Source organism: Macrotis lagotis, chromosome 1 (genome assembly GCF_037893015.1).
Source record: "Macrotis lagotis isolate mMagLag1 chromosome 1, bilby.v1.9.chrom.fasta, whole genome shotgun sequence".
Classification (NCBI taxonomy): domain Eukaryota; kingdom Metazoa; phylum Chordata; class Mammalia; order Peramelemorphia; family Peramelidae; genus Macrotis; species Macrotis lagotis.
Genome location: NC_133658.1, coordinates 438561429 through 438576426, shown reverse-complemented (window position 1 = coordinate 438576426; position 14998 = coordinate 438561429). Strand labels below are relative to the sequence as shown.

The following is a 14998-nucleotide window of genomic DNA, read 5'->3' as shown; positions in this document are numbered from 1 at the left end:
ATAGAATTGGAATTAATTGTTCCTCAATTGTTGGCATTTACTTGTAAATCCATCTGGCCTGGAGTTTTTTTTTTCCCCTTAGGGAGTTTATTGATGGTTTCTTCATTTCCTTTTTCTGAAACAGGTTCATTTACTTATTTTATTTCCTCTTCTGTTAAACAGGATAGCTTAAATTTTCTACAATATTTATCCACTTCACTGAAATTGTCTAATTCATTGTCATGCAATTTGGCAAAACTACTCCAAATTATCACTATAATATCTTCTTCATTGTTGGGTGTAAACACTTTTCATTTTTGATGCTGGAAATTTGGTTTTCTTCTTTCTTTTTTAAAATCGGATTAAGTAAAAGTTTTTCTATTTTCTACATAAAAATGAAATCTATTTTATTTATTAGTTTAGTAATTCTCTTAATTTCAATTTTATTATTTTCTACTTTGATTTTCAAATTTTTAAATTTGATATTTTGTTGGGAATTTTCATTTTTTTCATTTTCTATATATTTTTTATATATCCAGAACATGTAGTTTACAGAAAAAAAATTTGGAATAAATGTATGACAACTATGCTCTGTATATGTGAGTTTGTACATATATATATATATATATATATATATATATATATATATATATACATATGTCCATATATACATATACATCTATATATCTATATATCTATCTATATATATATATATATATCACTATAAAGAAGATAAACACACATATACATATGATATCTATATACCATGAATCATATGCAGGCGAGAAACCTATGGTACCTGAGTTTTTAAATTATTACCTTTCCTGAAGCTCGGTCTCTAGTTTGACCCAGTTTTATTAAATGCTGCTTATCCTATAATGAATGTCTTTGGTTGGCAGGTCTTTTCCATTTGTTTTAGTCAGCCATCAGAGCATTATTAGCAGATTTTACCTTCTCTTGTAGTTTTCTAGTTTCTTCTGTAAGTAACTCTTTTAGCCATTTTGTAGGTCAAAGCTTCGACTCTAGAATACAGTTATGTTTGACTTTGATCTCTCCATTTTTTCCCCTTAATGTTTCGCTATAAAGAAGATATTATGCACAATTGGCAACAGTGTCTCTGAATGATCTAATATTCATCTTTCAGCAGCCTTGCAAGAGTAGTTGGTCCATATGGCCATAACTTTCAGGGAAGCAGATCCTCTTTCAATGAGCAACACAAGATGTAGATTGAACCATATTCGTTATTTCCTCAAAATACTCTTTTGCTTTCCTTATAATTCTATGAAACTTTTGTGTAATAAGTTCATCTCTTAGTTAAATGTTTCCAAGTAATCATTCCTTTCATTGAACTTAACTGGGTGATGTGTGAAGAGATTTTCCAGCTTTCACAGGAAGAAAAATTTTAAATTCTTCAATAAAAGTTAGTCTGCAGAATTCTGACCAAGATGGCAGAGAGAAAACTGGTACTACATTAAGTGCTCCCTGTGACACCTCAAGGTAAAAATATCACAAGAGTGTTGTCTTTTGACTTGTATATAAATTTGACTTAAATGAAGAAGAATCATGAGAACTCATTAGTCTCTCTCTCTTTAAGTCATTGAAGTACCATGGAAAGACAAATGTCAGAATGACTGATGGTGGCTCAGGATGCAGTTAATGACCTTGGCATCTTCAATGTCTAATTTTAAATTAGGCTTTAAGTGTTTTATAGTGACTGTTTTCTTTGCCTTCATGGTTAGTTAGAACAAACGTTTTTTATATCTGCCCATTTGACTGGTGATAGTTGTCCCATTTTTGGGAAAGATTCTACCCAAAGCATAAAATGACAAAAATAAATAAAGTGTGCTTTGCTTTTCACTCAAATGACATCAGTTTTTTTTTTCTCTGATTGATGGATACTATTTTTCATCTTGAGTCCTTTATAATTCTTTGGGATCATTGTATTCCTCAAGCACGAGGTCACTTTCTGTCAATCATCATATGTTATTATTACTTGGTCTCAGTTCTTTTTACTTCATTTTGAGTCAGTTCACATCAATCCAGATTTTTCTGAAACCATCTAGCTCATCATTGCTTAAAGCAAAATTGCATTCCATTTACAATCACATACCATAATTTCTTCAGTCATGGTCCAGCTGATGAATGCCGCCTCAATTTCCATTTCTTTGCCACCATTCGTATTGTGATTTTTAATGAGGCTCAGATTCGTTCCTGCAAATGACACTCTCCCTGACACTGGTGAGAATGAAAGCATTTTAATTAGACAACACAAGGAATAGATTGATAACAATAACATCCAATACAGCAGATAATACATTAAAGACAAAGGGTTAGTAATACTATGATCAAAGTAGAAGAAAAAGATAAAGACAACATCACCAATTCAGGGGAGCACCAACTCTGAACAGTCCCTGGCTGGGGGAATCCCTTGTTCTTTTCAGCCTTTTGAGTCCTGACTGGGAGAGAAAGGAAGGAAGGAAGAAAGAAAGAAAGAAAGAAAGAAAGAAAGAAAGAAAGAAAGAAAGAAAACAAACAAACAAACAAACAAAGACAGAAAGAAAGAAAGAAAGAAAGAAAGAAAGAAAGAAAGAAAGAAAGAAAGTCCCAGGCAGAAAATATTCTCCATGGGTGAGAATCCCACCAATGCTTGGAGCCTCAGAGTATTTATCAGTGCAGAACAAAGAAGGCTAGTTGCTAATTTAATTGGGAGGGATTTCCCAGTGAATTCCTTTAACAGAAATATGGGGAAAGTCTACAAGTCTACCACTTTGAAGACTTCAAAGAACTGCCATAGGGGGCCAAGGTTTTACTTTGAATAAAGTCAGTACTGTGACAATAGCCAGTTCTCCCCAGTACTATCTGTATTACAAGGAGTGGCTGGCTCCTGGAATCTTTGGAATGCAGCCAAATCATCTATGGCATATCCTGGGGTGGGGGGTGGTGGTGGAAGATAAATTGGTGAGGAAGGCAGGTCCTCATACAGGCTCCAGAGAACTTACTTATAAGAAAACTTCATTTTCTTATTCACCATTAAATGAGTTGCTATAAATATTTTGGTCACATATGTCATTTTCTTTTTTCTTTTTTTTTTTTGGTAAGGCAATGCGGTTAAGTGATTTGTCCAAGGTCACATCATTATGTAATTCTTAAATTCTTCTGAGGGAAAATTTGAACTGAAGTCCTCCTCACTTCAGGGCCCATGCTCTATCCTTTGTGCCCCATAGTTGCCCCCTTCATTTTCTATTTTTAAAAATCCCTTTTTCTGATACAGATCTAGTAATAGGCCTAAAGATTTGCACTTTTATCGTTATTTGGGCATAATTCCAAATTACTCTCCAGAGAGGTTGAATCAGTGCATAGCTTTACCAATTCATGTCCCAATTTCTCACATTCCCTTTTTACATTTGTCATTATTCTTTTTGTCATAGTAGTTAATCGGATAAGTATGATGTGTTATTTCACAGTCGTTTTAATTTACACTTCTCTAGTTAATCATTATTTAGAGCATTTTTTCTTGGGACCATAGATGACTCATTTCTTCTGAAAACTGCTTGTTCGTATCCTCTGACCATTTATCAGTTTCTTATAAATCTGACACAGTTTTCTATATATTTAAGGAATGGTGCTTTTATCAACAACACTTGCTGTAAAAATATTTTCTAAGCTTTCTGCTTTCCTTTTAATTTTGTCTGCATTGGTTTCAGTGATGTAAAAGATCTGAAGTTATTAGCATGAAAATTATTAATTTTTCACCTCATAATGTATTTTATCCTTTGCTTGATCATAATTTTTTTTCCTTGTTCAAGTATTTGCGAACTAAATTATTCCTTGGTCTCCAATTTGTCCATTTTACATCTAAATCATATATTCTTGCTGAGTGTACAGTATGACATGTTGGGTAACACCATTTTCTATCAAATTGTTTTTCAGTTTTCCCAGCAGTTTTTGCTAAATAGTAAATTCTTGTCCCCCAAATTGGGGTCATTGGGTTTATCACACAGTACATTATTACAATCATTTACTACTGAGTATTGTGTGGCAAGGGCAGCTAGATAGCACTGTGGATTAAGAGATGAACCTGGAGTCAGGAGAACTCATTAATGTAAGTTCAAATCTGGCCTCAGATACAGATTAGCTATGAGAATTCATTTAATCTCATTTATTTTAGTTTTTCATTTGCAAAATGAGCTGAAGTTTTTAAATGGCAAAACAGTCCAGTATCTTTGTCAAGAAAACACCAAATGTTGTCAGGAACATTCAGTCATCCTGAAATAACTGAACTACATCATTTATGCTTTTTAAAACATCCATTTTATGGGGAAAAGATTCATGTCTAGATTATATTTTAGGTCATTTTCTTATTAAAGGATAGGAAACATGAGCTCAGCTGGAACCTAGGATTATTTTCTTTAGACTAACAGCATTTAGGAGGTGCAGTGTCTTTAAATCAATCTCATTGTCTTTTCTTTTGGTGTTTGAGAAATTGGTCATTATCTTTTCCTCTCTTCACAGCAATTATGTTTTCATGGAAAACAAAAACAAAGGTGAGTGACTTCAGAGATTATCTAGTTGTGATATCTTATCAGGCACATCTAGACAGACACATGAGGACAAATATAACTTGCATAGGTAAGACATAGGACATCTCTTACACAGACTTCCTTGCAATACTTCCTTTGTCCTATTTTTTGGTCAGAACTGGGACTTAAAGAAGGTCATGGCAAGTCTTGAGCAAAACCCACTATTTCTAAATAAATTGAAATGTTGACTTAAGATGAAGCCTTATTTCTCCTTTTTATATCATATATTTTCATCTTACTATTTTTTCTTCTTTTGGGAGAATATTATGAAAATAATACCAGGAGAAAATTGTCTTCTTAACAATGTAAAAAATTCCTTGCATGTTGTGAAAATGTTAATAACTAAGGCATAAAAAATCACATTAGAAACAAATTAGAGGGGTAGCTAGGTGGCAGTGGATAAAGCACCAGCCTTGGAGTCAGGAGTACCCAGGTTCAAATCCGGTCTCAGACACTTAATAATTACCTAGCTGTGTGGCCTTGGGCAAGCCACTTAACCCCATTTGGCTTGCCAAAACCTAAAAAAAAAAAAAAAAAAAAGAAACAAATTAGAGGTGGAGCCAAGATGGGGACATGAAGAGATCAAGTCCTAGGAGCTCTCTGATAAAAACTCATAAACTAAGGACTCTAACTAAACTTTCTAGAGACAGAACCCACAAAGGGACCCAGTGAGGCAGTTCTCCTACTCAAGGTAACCTGGAAAAGAGCAGAAAGGCTCTGCTCCCCAGGGTCGGAGGGGCGGCCCACCAGAGGCGTGGCCCACCAGAGCCAAAGAACTGCAGCCTCCCAGAGGCAGCCAGAGGGTGCTGGGAGCCTCAGCTCACAGCAGCTGGGGACTCTCCTGAGCTGCACCCCGGGGAGCTCCGGCACAAAGTGGAGCCCAGCCCTCAGGGCACACAGCCTGCACCTTGGTCTTTCAGCAACCTAGACCAGGAAACAGAAGCAGGCGGAGGGCATGAGCCCATTGAGCTGAGGGAGGGGAGTGAAGAGAGACTGCAGAGCTCTGTCCTCTGCCCCTGGAACAGGACTCTGGGGATCTGACCACATTCAGATCCTGATCCCAGTCTAGGCCCCCCCATAGAATAGCAGTGCCCCCCCACCTCAGCCCCATAGCAGAGTGGGGTGATTATGATCATTCACAGACCAGGAGGGAGGACAGAACCTCACACACTGAGACGCTTGTGGGAGTGTCCCAAAAGCTCAGGAAGCACCCCCCAAAAACAGGCTTAGGCTGGAAAAATGAACAAGCAAAAAAACAAGAGGAAGACCATTGAGAAATATTTTGCAAATGAGCCCAAGAAGGATCAAAATACTGAGTCTGAAGATGAGGAACACAAGCTCCTGCATCTAAAGACTCCAAGAAAAACAGAAATTGGGCTCAGGCTATGATAGAGCTCAAAAAAGACTTTGAAAATCAAATGAGGGATTTGGAATAAAAACTGGGAAAAGAAAGGAGAGAGAGATGCAGGAAAAACATGAAAATGAAGTCAGCAGCTTAGTCAAGGAAATCCAAAAAAATGCTGAAGAAAATAGCATGCTAAAAAACAGCTTAGGTCAAATGGATAAAACAGTTCAAAAAGTTATTGAGGAGAAGAATGCTTTAAAAAGTATAATTTGCCAGATGGAAAAAGAGATAAGAAAACTCTCTGAGGAGAACAAATCCTTCAGACAAAGAATAGAATTCAGGGAGATTGATGAATTTAACAGAAATCAGGAATCAATACTTCAAAATAAAAAAAAATCAAAAATTAGAAGAAAATGTGAAATATCTCATTGAAAAAACAACTAATATGGAAAACAGACTTAGGAAAGATAATTTGAAAATTATTGGATTACCTGAAAGTCATGATCAGGAAAAGAGCTTTGACATCATTTTCAAAGAATTACTACAGGAAAATTGCCCTGATATTCTAGAAGCAGAGGGCAAAATAGAAATGGAGAGAATCCACCCATCCCCCCGAGAAAGAGATCCCAAAAAACCAACCCCGAGGAATATTATAGCCAAGTTCCAGAACTCCCAAATCAAAGAGAAAATATTACTACAAACAGCCAGAAGGACACAGTTCAAATATCGTGGAGCTGCAGTCAGGATCACACAGGACTTAGCAGCAACTACATTGGAAGCTCATAGGGCTTGGAATACAATATACTGGAAGGCAAAAGACCTTAGAATGCAGCCAAGAATGAACTACCCAGCAAGGCTGAATGTCCTCTTCCAGGGAAAAAGATGGACTTTCAATGAACCAGGAGAATTTCAAAGGTTCCTTTTGGAATGGCCAGAGCTGAACAGAAGGTTTGATTTTCAGATACAGGACTCAGGTGAAGCATGGAGATTGGAGGAGAGGGGGGAAATATGAGGGCCTTAATGAGGATGAACTGCACGTATAGAAAAATGATACTGATAATATTCATATGAACCATCTCAGTTAATAGAGCAGGTAGAGGGAGCTTTTATAGTTGAAGCACAGGAGAAAGCTGAATTCGAAGATAAAATATGGTGTAAAAATGGAGTCAATAGGAAAAAAAAGGGAAATGGAATGGGAGAAAGAAAAAGGAGAGGGGGAATAGTCCAAGATATTTCACATAATAAGATTTTTTTTTATTACAATGATCTATTGCAATGATATGGAAGGGGGAGGCAAGGGGGAATGAGGGAAACTTTGCTCTCATCAGAGATGGCTAGGAAAGGAAACAGCAAATATACTCAAATGGGTATAGACAACTGGAGTAAGAAAGAGCGGGGAGCAGGGGGAAGGGGTGGGGATATGAATAAAGGAGGAGAGGATGGACCATGGGGGGACAGTGGTCAGATATAACACATTTTCTTTTTTACTTCTTGCAAGGGGCTGGGATTGGATGGCCTGCCCAGGACCATAGGGCCAGGTGGATTCTGGGCCTAAGGGGTGGTATGGGGGCTCAGGGTTTCTTGGCCCCAGGACCAGGGATCTGTCTGCTGCGCCACTCAGCGACCCTACAGCAGAGTAAGAGTGAAAGGAGAGAGACAATATAGTACATGGTAGTGGAGAAATAAGAAAGGAGGGAGTTGCAATCAGCAATGGCGACGTTGGAAAAATATGGAAGTAACTTTTGTGATGGACTTATCATAAAGAATGTGATCCACTCACGACAGAGTTGATGGTGTTGGAACAAAGACTGAAGCACATTTTTTGTTATTATTATTTGGGGGAGGGTACAGGGCAAGTGAGGCTGGGTGGCCTGCCTGGGGCACATAGCAGGGTGATCTTTGGGTGTCTGGGGCTGGATTCGGACCCAGGTGCTCCTGGCTCAAGGGCCAGTGCTCTGTCTGCCACCCAGGCACCCCTACTATTATTACTATTTTATTTTATTTTGGGCCTTTTTTTTCTTCTTTTTGGTTTTTGCAGGCAGTGGGGATTGGGTGGCTTGCATGTCACATGGCTGGGTGATTATTGGGTTTATGAGGTTGGATATGGACTCAGGTGTTCGTGGCTCCAGGGCTGGTGCTTCATCCATTGTGCCACCTGGTCATACCTACAATTATTACTATTATTTTTTTTAATTTCAATTTTTTTTCTCTCCCCTTTACTTTTTTGCCCAAGCAAGTCTATCTATATTCATGGGGGCAGGGGTATTTTGTTTACTTGTAAACAAGTATATTTTATTAATTTAAAGAAAAACATTTGTACAAAATGAGAATAAAAAATAAATTTAAAAAAAAGAAGAAATTAGAAAAACATATAAAATCCCTATCAGATCTGCTTCATGATTTAAAAAGAAGTAGAGAGGCTATGCAGATAAAAAAAAATGGATAATTTTCAATTAATATAATTTTTTAAAGCCTTGGAAAAACAAGTTGAAGAAAGCTAAAATTAAATGAGAAGCTTTTCTGGTGGCAACTGCACATGTTTTCTTACAGAATATTAGAAATCCATAACTTTCATATACTGTATCTTTAGTCATTTCCTAATTGATGGACATTATAATGAGTATTTCACAAAATTCTACAAATACATGTATCAGCCTTAGCTTCAGAAAGATTTTTCCTTAATTATATGCCTTTTAATTAGATCTATTTTTCCTTTCACTTTGTCTGAGATCAGGATTACTACCCTTGCTTTTTTTCTTAAACTTCAGGTGAAATATATTGTCCTCTAGTCTTTTGCTGATACCTTTCTTCTTGTAAGCAATATTGTAGTATACTTTCTATTATTTTTTTTGGTATTATTGTAGTATTTTGCTTTTTCTCCACTCTCTTATCCACTTCCATTTTAGTGAAGAAGTCATCTCATTCACGTTCACATTTCAGAGTACTAATTCTGTCATTCACTTACCTCAAATCTTCTCCCATTTTGTAGTTTTCTTTAACCTTTCACCTCATCCTTCCAACCAATGTTTTGTTTCTAACTGCTGACTCTTTCAAGCTGTCCTCCCTTCTATGACCCCTCTTCCATTTTCTTCTCTATTTTCCATATTTACTTAACTTTTTCTTTTAACTTTGCTTTAACCCTCTTTCCCTTTTAACTTTAGTTTTTTCATTTAATTTTTACTTTAATAACTTTTACTTTAAGTTCTCCTGTTATTCTTCTCCTTCCCCTACTAATTTTCTGTAGGGTACAATTTATCCAAATAATAAAGTATGTTGATTCCTCTTTATGCCAAAGGTCATAGACGGTGAAATTTACTCAGTACTCATATTTTCCCTTCTTACCCTTTACTCTAACAGGTCCTTTTTGCCTCATCATGTGGTGTTACTTATCTTCTAATGCCTTCTTCTACTGGTATAATCTTCTTTGTCATGTCTTAAATGTTTTATACCTGTTTTGTGTCTACATCCTCTGTCAAAATATACTCTTTTATTTGTCCCGATAGAAGTACTGTTCTTAAAGGTTAATTGATTGTTTGATTTCTAATCTTAATCTTAATTACTCCACACTAAAACCCTGTGTCCAAATACCCTCCTGAAATTGTTCCATTAGAAATCCAGTTCTCAAAATCCAGAAGCATCATCAAATTATAATCAATTTATTCCTATAACTGCTTTCCAAGTATCCTACCTTTAATTGTACCAATAGAAATAAAACCTTCAAAAATTAAAAAAAATACCTTTATTCAAGTTTTTGTCCACACCCTCTAAGCAGGCTTCTTTCAAAAATCCTAACAGAAGTTATATTTCTGTGAGACAAGGTTACAAGAATTTTCTACTTTCCCTCTCTCTTCCAGAATCATCAGATTTCAGTGGCAAGATAAAAGTCAAGATTTTGGGGATTACAATGGATGACCCTGCAAGTCTAACCAAGCCCTAACTACTGTACCATGCCAGCTTCTATCTCTTTAATGGTGTATTGGAATACATTATACACAGCTGCCTGTTCCACCAGGGAAATCTTTACATACTTAGGAATAGACATTCTCCCATTCACTGACAGTTTTTAAGCCCACTGATTACTCTCAACCTGTTTAGCCCATCTGTCAAAACTGTTTACTGAATCACAACTTCTACACATACTTCTTTGGAGTTACAGGTGAGAGTGGGTGGCAGATGTATACCAAAAGGTGTATGAGTGGCACTGAAAAGGATTGAAAACCCTCACATCAGAGAGGAGACATCTGGAGAAAGTAAGTGACTGTGTCTGACAGTTCAGGACAACCTGAATCTTAAAATTGAATTTTCTTCTTTAAAGGACAATACATATTGGTCATGGTTTCAAAAGAGAATTAGAGACTGTCTCAGAGTGTAAAGGACAGTAAAATATCCCAGTGAGAGCTAGTAATTAAATTGACATTCTGAATGAAGGATTTATAAGATAGTCACATAACTATCATTACAATGATATAAAAAATGAGAAAATAGCTAATTTCATTTTATAGTTGAGAAAACTGAGACAGATAGTGGTTACATGACTTACTGAGCATCACACAATTAATGTTTATGACTGAATTTGAACCCAGTTATTCCTGACTCCAAGATCAGTATGCTATCCAATGTAGGCAATTATTTGCACTATGATGTGAGTGGTGGTAATTTTTTATTACCACCCATTCAGAAGGGTTGTAATAGACAGATGTTTCAAACTGTTTTAAGGATGTGTTGTTGAGTTGTTTGTCAGTTGTCTTTGTTTGTGACCCCATTTGGAGTTTCCTTGACAATGATACTTGAGTGGTTTGTCATTCCTTTCATCAGTTCTCTTTTACAGATGAGTCAAACAGCATTAAGTGACTTGGTCAGGGTCACAGATCTCATAAGTGTCTCATAAGATGCCAGATTTGAACTGATAAAGAAGAGTCTTCTTTCCTCCAGGGCTAGTACGTTACTCACTGAGTCACTTAAATGTCCTTTCTAGGGGTGCACCAATATCTTAAACTAGCTTCTAATGAATGAAACCGGAAAAAGAATCAGGGAAATATTTTTGGTTTTCTGGTCAAACATTTCATATGCCACAGTTGCCTCCACATTCAAATTAGGGTTCCTAGGCTGCTAAATGAAATCTTGGCCTTGGGTTGGAGAGAGTCAGTTTTCACCCTGAGGTTTCTGGACAAGAAATCCCATTCACCTGGAAGATCACGAAATTGTTCTGCTTTTCATTCCACTTGGTTCTGGACAAGGGTGATTAAGAAATTTCCTAAATGGGTTTATGGGGGAAATTATTTTACTGTTGAGACTTAACATGATTCTCCTTGTTCCTAGGTGTCTCATCTGACCTAAAACAGGACCAAGATTTGTGAAGCCCGCTGAGTCCTTATTCTGTCACTGGTAGCCCTGTGACCAGTAGTAACACCTGGCACTGGACTCAACATTCTCCAGGGAAAGGGTTGGTGTGGATTGGATTTGGAGTAGAGGTACAAGCTAAAAGCCTGTTATCCAGACTCTATCCTAGTAGACACAATAAAGAATCAGTTCTCTGTGTAGCTGAAATGAGGACACAGCTGTATATCTCCATACATGAGGCACATGAGGAGATGAGTTTAGAAAAAAGCTTTCTCCTCAAGCAAGCCAGAAGATCAGACAATATGTGCTCAGCTACTGAATATCAGGAGTCCTGTGACACTCACAAGGATGTTTCTTTTTTAGTCATTGTTGGTTAGATTCTTGCCAGAATCCTCAATGGGCTGGATCCTTCACTTGGAAGATGGTCCTGAGAGCCATTGAAACTATTTAATGGAGAACTTACGCAGGGCAAGTGCTCACAAGGGGGTTCAAAGAATCATTACGGGGATACCTGAAGATCTCATTGAAGAATGTTAGAATTGATTGACAGAATGGGACACAATGGCATAGGACCTCCCAGCATGGCATCATCCATGAGGGAGTCGCTCTCTATGAGGAAGGCAGAATGGAAGCAGCTCAATGGAAATGTGACATCTGTAAGTCTACAATATCCATGCAGATGTTCATATAGACTATTTGTACCAGACCAGTGGTAGAACATTTGGAGTTAGAATTGATCTGATTAGCCACAGTGGTCAAACAGAGTGATGTCATTTTGATCTTCTTAGAGAATGAAGCATAAGAATCAGAAGCAAACAAGGAACAGTGAGTCCAAATCCCAGGAGTGTAAAGATAAAGTCTTTCTTTTCAGGGTCTTTTGTTTCCTTTTCTTCTGAGCAAACTTTTCTCCCAGGGACCTTCCCATCCTTTTCATTTTTGTGATGAAAGTCATTCCTTGAAGAGCTGCAGATAAAAGGAGATAAGTACATTGTTAAGATTGCCTATTAAAGGGTCAGCTTGGGGGCGCAGTGGCTGGAGCACCAGACCTGGAGTTAGGAGTACCTGAGTTCAAATCCAGGCTCAGATATTTAATAATTAACTAGCTGTGTGGCCTTGGCAAGCCACTTAACGGTAACCCCACTGCTTTGCAAAAACTAAAAAAAAAAAAAAAGAAGAAAAGAAATATTGCTTATTGAAGATCATTTGGGTAGCTGAATCTGTACAGAATTTTGTTTATTTTAATAAAATCTTAGATTGTTTCCTATCTATTGAGATCCCAGTGGAGTACACTTATTTTCACCCTTTCTGCTTCTGTGAATGAAATACACAAAAGAAAGCTTTCAGCTTGTTTGCCCTCAGTTTGAAAATATTTCACTATTTGAAATACTCACAATTTTGTTAATATGAGTACTTTACAAATCACCAATTCCAGTAACATTTATTTTCCAATAAAAATTAAATTATCATTCCTGGCTCTATTTTCGAAGTCAATTGTTTTAGCATGAGATATTTTAAATTTTCTTCTATTTTTTCATTTGTTTAAACAAATTCTTGGTTTCTCATGTAATCATTAACTTGCAGTAATCCTAGTCTATTTTTCAGGGAGATTTTTTACTTTATTTAATTTTTTCATCCCCTTTTCCATTGGGTCAATTCTATTTTTGAAGGAGCCAATATCTTTTCCATTTACCTAATTAATGTTTCTGAAGAAGTTATTCTCTTTTTGAATCTGTCCAATTGTATTTTTTAAAGATTTATTTTTCTTCTGTTATTTTTGGTTGCAAAATTTTAATTTTCCATTTCATTTTTTTCCCAGTTATTCCATATGGATTTCAAATTCCTTTCTCAGCCATTCTAAGAAATCTTTCTGGACTGGAGCTCAATTCATATTCTCCCCTAAAGCTTCAAATATAGCAACCCTTCTGCACTCCTTCCTGAGCTAGAATCCTTATATTCAAGGTAATATTCAATCAACCTGTTTTTTTTCTATGACCTTTTGTACTGATTTTGGGAATTTTTACTTATCTGGCACAGGATTGACCAGCATGGCAGGCCCCTCATCAGTGAGGGTGCTGTACTCTATGAGAAAGGCAGAATTGATGCATCTTAAAGGAATTATGACATCCATAATTTAGAGTACCCATCCCAGGTGTTCACAAGCACTATTTATGCACAACCTCTGGTAGGGCATTCTGAGCTCTTATTGGTCTGATCAGCCACAGTCAAACACATTGTAATTTGTCTCAAACATAATGATATCATTTTGACCTTCTTCAATAAAGGACAAGAACCAACCAACCACCAACCAATTATTGACCAATATTTCTTAATATAAGAATACTTCGGAATGTCAAAAAATACATGAATGCAATTATATATTTTAAAAACTTAAAAACTTCTTAATTTATGTTAACAGGTCTAATACATAATGCACAGATCAGATGGTATATATATATATATATATATATATATATATATATATACACATATATATATGGTTATATGTGCATATATATAGTTATCTAATTTTAAAGATCATATAATCTTAAAACTGTTCTTAATTTAGGTAGACCTGTCCCTTTCCCATTGGGACTAAAATTTACTCTTTCTGAAATGAGACCAACTCTTTCACATGGTGATTTTGCTGTTAGTAAGGTGTGATTTGCTTTAAAAGGCTTGCTACAGATATTTATCTTTTTCATTTCTCCTTGTTGAAACTTAGCTGACCAATTTGATTTCTAAAGGGAAAGATTTTTAGTTTCTAATTGAAGTCATATAATTTATATTATTATGAATGATCTAGCAAGGAGCAAGACTGAAATTCTTAAAATTGAAGAAAACCTAAATTAGCTTGTTATCGTTTATTACCATAAATAAATAAATTAGTCATCTTAAAATACTTAAACCCAAAACCCATTCAAATCAACGAGGTAATTCATATTTTGGAATTTTCATTTCATTCAAATTGGTGATAAAAGTGAACTCAATTGCCCATGGATCCTGTTTGACAAACTTTTGTCAAACAGTTTTATATGAGTAACTTAAGTTATATAGATGTATTCATATGTAAAACAATTAATATCAGAATAGGATTTTCAGATTCCATCCTTTATTCTGAAACCAAAGCTTTATTCTTTTGTTTTATTTTTTATTTTTTGCAAGGCAATGGGGTTAAGTGGCTTGCCCAAGGCCACTCAGCTCGGTAATTATTAAGTGTCTGAGACTGGATTTGAACTCAGGTACCCCTGACTCTAGGGCTGGTGATGTATCCACTGCACCATCTAGCTGCCACAAAGCTTTATTTTTCATGAGAGCTCATTAAACCAACACTGTGCTCATTTTCATGTTGCAAAGATTCAATCTACTCCAAACATAATGACATCTTAAAACCATTTCAAATCTGGTTTCTATACCACCAGAAAGAATCAATAGCTTAACTTTTGATTTTCAGTTCTCATATAATTTTAAAAACTTACTCCTACCTTCTTCACATGTTTAATACCTTATTTCATATTAAACATGCCTTTTTATGGCATACCCAATTAAACCATAATAGCACTCTATTATTTTCATTTCTATTTTATTGAAACAAACTATGAGTTTCAAAATAGTAGCTGCTCTATATTCTATTCTTTATATTTGCAGAGAAAAAAAGAGATGAAAAGCTTCCAAAATGAATGTGATGAGAGTGAGGGAGAGAGCAAGAGAGTGAGGGAGAGAGCAAGAGAGAGAGAGAGAGAGAGAGAGAGAGAGA

General features: G+C 36.0%; 1 pseudogene; it reads right to left on the bottom strand.

Annotated features, from left to right (window-relative positions):
- Window positions 1-852: 852 nt before the first annotated feature.
- Window positions 853-14998, bottom strand: part of LOC141504407 (sorting nexin-7-like) — a 69198-nt pseudogene continuing 55052 nt past the window's right edge.